This window comes from Daphnia pulicaria, chromosome 6 (genome assembly GCF_021234035.1).
Source record: "Daphnia pulicaria isolate SC F1-1A chromosome 6, SC_F0-13Bv2, whole genome shotgun sequence".
NCBI classification, from domain to species: domain Eukaryota; kingdom Metazoa; phylum Arthropoda; class Branchiopoda; order Diplostraca; family Daphniidae; genus Daphnia; species Daphnia pulicaria.
This window is the reverse complement of record NC_060918.1, coordinates 6404681-6409357: the sequence shown is the minus strand read 5'-3', so window position 1 is coordinate 6409357 and position 4677 is coordinate 6404681.

Below are 4677 nucleotides of genomic sequence, written 5' to 3'. Positions count from 1 at the left end.
AGTTCTCTTATTCTCGACAAAGATTTTGTCGCCATGCCTGTTGTTCCCCGGTTGTCCTTTTATTTTTTTCAAACTACCCGCCATCCATTAAGGTTGCAAGTTGCCTGATGTCAGCCGGTTTCTTCTGAAGGTCCTCCGGTCAGCGACTTTTGCCGTAGAGACCGAGTGTAGGCCGGCCCCTACTACAGCACACCGACGGGCGTCGATGGAATATCAAAAGGCGGTGCCCGTCCACAACAAACCCAAGATGATCTCATCACGAACTATACGACAGACGCGGAGAGCTATATACATGTATACAACATTGTTACATGCCAAGGTATGCGCGCATGAATATAGGAGCCCAGCGAGGCCATCGGGGGTCGTTACCGGCATATCTTGAGACGTCATCTCATCCGACTTCCGCATCGAGACAGTAAAGAGAGAGGGACTGGATACCATATGTCTGGCCAGCCCCCTTGGTTTTTGAATCCTATAACCTTCTACAGTTGGGTCTTATTGTGGCGGTTTGGGTACTGTGGGTTTCGTGTAAATTTTTACTTTAATCTTAACTGTGGTTAGAGGGACTCAGTGTAACTTGATGAGAGACAACATAATCCGTTCACCGGATGTCCAGCGTGGGTGGGAAAACCGCTTTGATCGTTAATGAGCGGTTTGGATTTGGGGGGAAGGGGGTGGTCGATTTCTAATTACTATCGATATCTTAAAATTGAGACAAATGGTGTCGTCTGCATCGTTTTGTCAAGTTTGAAAAAGAGACTCGTGAAGACCACGTTAAAGATTGGGACGAAAACGGGACGATTACCTAACTGAAAACGTACGTGGCTACAAGAAAAATAGCACTGTTGGCAAAACAAATAAAATTACAAACATGTGATCGTCGTGTGAACTCTGCTGGTGGGTGTCGTGGCTCTCCAAGTCTCCATGCTCTCCACTCCATGCTGTTTCGCGGGTAAATATTAAGACCAAAAATACAAATGGAAAGATTATGGGAGCTTAAATGGAATTGTTAAGACTGTTTTAAATTTGTGGAATGTTAGTTTCTGCCTTGCATTCATCATGTGAGCCTCCTGTCGTTGCATGTGGCAGTTTGTTTGCACTATGTAACTTTTTCCTTTAAAGTGCAGATTTGATATTGAGCCAGCCATCATAATAAAAAGATAAGCAAGTTGTTTTTGTGCTGGGATCAACTTGTCATCAGCAGCTCGATCAGCAGCAATCTCAGTATCATCTCTAGGATACTGATTCTCGTTACAATTATCAAAACCTGTGGCCTACTAGATATTTGAATGATATGCATGACTTGCATAACTTCGAATCTGCATAACATGGGAATCTTAAATCCCCCTATTTATTAATAATTAGGGTTGATCCACTATCTCATTTTAAACTTTTCCTTGCTTGTTGTCTCTGTCAATACTTTTTGTAACCCATTTTTCATTTTTCATTTAGATAACCCTGCATGCCGTTTGATTGGAGAAACTACTGATGCCGACCGTGTTACGGATCTCTTCTTGTCCTTTCTTTAAATCCCCTATGTCCTCGTGTATGCCCATGCGAGTGTGGGTGTATTCACGAGGACGCGGGATGCCCTTTCTCCAATCCCGACTGGTGGATTCAACTTCTCTGTGGATGGAAGGAGCACTTGTGGAAGCCTGGCCGTATTTCCCAGGCTAAAAGGTAGGACAAAATTGATCTCTATTCTTTCTTTTTGACTTTTTGTTGGCGTTGTTTTTAAGTCGTTACATGATGGTACAGAGTACGTTATTTCTGAGCTAGTCGATTATCTGGAATGGTTTTCTCTTGTCGTTTTTGTTGACTCAGTTAGAATTCATGAAATAACTCATCGAACGACAGCAGATCAGGCCCGTTTTGTTTATTGTACCTCACAACTTTGTCTGTGGGTAAACAATCGAATTGAAAAAATATTTTTAAATTTGAATATTTCAAGCAAAAGTGCAACTCGAAATTTTTATGATCAAGAAGGACCTTCTGCCACACCGGCACCTCCTCTTTGATCGTTCCAGCCACGAAAATGAAGAAGCCTTCTTTCTCTCTCTCTTTGATTCATTCTTTCTTGCGACGACTTGTGAGTGTACATTTATTGTTTCGGGTTGTTATCTTATGAAAAGGAAAAGGCAATTCTCCGACTATTACATTCCTTATATCGTCGTAGTCGTGGCTCACCGAGGTGGAATGTGTCTAGCAAAAACTTATGGGACTGCTTGCCGCTTATTTTTCTTATTCAAAACGGACGAGTAACCTTGCTGATTGCCATGGCAGAGAATAAGAAAAGCGAAATCCTTTGGTTAGTGCAGCTCATCTGCCTCTATGAGCGCATTGAAAGACCTCCTTGTTGACCTTGCCTATACTTACCCGTGATGGCTCCAATGTTGTTATTCTTTACAATAACACAACAGCAACAAAATCGCCTCCTCAAAAACAAGAAGAGAGCTGATCTTACTTGTGTGGTTTCCCCCAAAACCGGACACGCAGGGCCGACTGGCCGAATACATCTCCGACACGTAGACTCACGGCCGGTTGCGGTGGCATTTGCACCTCTTGGCAAGGTAAAAGACATCATCTCTCCCTTCTCTCCATAACTGGAGGTACACAAACGAGAAGAAGAAGAAGCTCGCATACCATTTGGTGGTGACCTTGCCATGGAAATGTATAGACGAAAAGGAGAGGCTCTGATGTAGTTATATAGCCGTTTAATACGTTTATATACGCACAACATCAGGACGGATATATTTTTGAAACTGACCAAAGACGGGAATAAACCCAACATATATCTATCCACCGATGGCGCATCCGAAAATGTCAAATTATTTCCCGAGCTGCTGCGTATATATGCACCGGGAAACCAGATTACGGCGACTTTCGAAACATTGGGAAATTCCTTTTTCTTCTTATCTTCCTTGAAGTCTTTTACCATTATCCCGATGGGACAATGCATAATGGCTCCTCAAAGTTTTAATACTCGTTAGAGTTATTTACCCTTTATGCTTATTTTTATTTTTAAATACATCCGTAGTAGGTAGTACCGGTACTATAATATTCCTGATTACAAGCGGAGACTCTCCCGTCTATAACATCAAACTATACGCACTTTTCTTTTTCGTTTGTTTCTATACAAGAGTCTTTTCTTTTACTTTTTTTTTAACCGATTCCGTTCTGGTTGTGACCCTCAGAGAAGCGACAACCGTACTGAACGAGCAGCTCTTATACAATGGGGTCATAAATCACGACACCCACGCTGTTTTGTTTCTCTTTTTCCTTTTTTTGGGGAGCTTCTCTTGGTTTATGTGTCGCGTGTGTCCCGAGCTTCGTCAACTCCGCCGCTGTCGTGACGAAATAACTGGAAATTTGTTTCCAACTTTTATTTTGGTTGGTTTTATTTCCATTTTATTTATTTTTTAGAGAGAGAAATTCATTTTTTTTCCCGCTTGTTATGTGGGCGATCCGGCCATTCCGGTGGCATGCCAAATTCTTTTTAATCTCATTTTTTAATTTTCGGATGAATTTCGTTTTTAAATTCTGAACTTGCAACATTGTCCCATTTCGGGAGCGAAAATTTCATCTTTATCGTCACCCGTGCCGCTGCAACGCACACCGCCACTCCCACGCGTATATATGATATAACTCATAATTTGCCGCGCGTTCATTTTTTTTCCTTTTCCAAATTTATGTGTTGCCTCCCCCTCTCTCATTGGCAATCTTCATTTCATTTTCCTTCGTACAAACTTTCCAGCATTTTGTCTCGGCACAGTAAAAAAAAGGGGGGGGGGGTTGTATATGCATATATATATGTACATTTCTTTTGAAAATACGCGGTTCGTTACGTTATGTATGGCTTGGAAAACAGGTGCGGTGTCGGTCGTGGCCGGCCTTGGTCCCGAAAGCGGCGCGCCGTGATGAGCCAAAAGAATTGGCGTACCGCGTTCAACTCCACGCGCCTCTACACACAAGCAACGCCAAAGCCGCGCGCTCGGTTTTGACAAATTTTGGACTTGAAATTCCAACATTGGCAGCCACTTTGGGAGGGAAAAAAGGGAATTTGAATCAACACTTTTGGCCGTTAGCGCTTTCGTGAAAATGACGTGAGTTGACGTCCCGTTTCGTCATCGCTTCTCCGCGCTTGACTTCTAGTCGATATTTTTCTGCTCATATTCCGTGAGAGAGTCGAACAGAGGAGGCCAGTTGCATGAGCTTATAGGCACGCACGGCCGACTCTAGGCGTCGTTCATCCGATTACACGCCATCGAAAAAAGAAAGAAATGGCAGCAACCCGCGTTCACCGGTAGCACACAACTCTATAGAAAACAAAATGGCTGGCGTCGTGGTTTGAAAGCCCAAATGGCATAAATGATGTACGAATTTTTCCCAAGCGACACCTGTCGCTTCGAGAAGGGAAATCAACTTGTTAGGTGAACACACACACAAAGCAAAGAGCTAGAAGAATTGTTCATTTTTCTTTCTTTTCTTGTTTTCCCCCCACTTTTTTGGCGGATGATGATGTTCTTACGGCTGCCGGAGTGAGAGAGAAAACAGGATAGAGAACCCAACAAGTCACGAATATGGACGGGAGCGTCCTTGCGTGATATGTGTTGAGTGCCGACCTAGAAATTTTCTATTTTTTCTTTCTTTCTTTCTTTTTAAAAATAGGAAAATTCC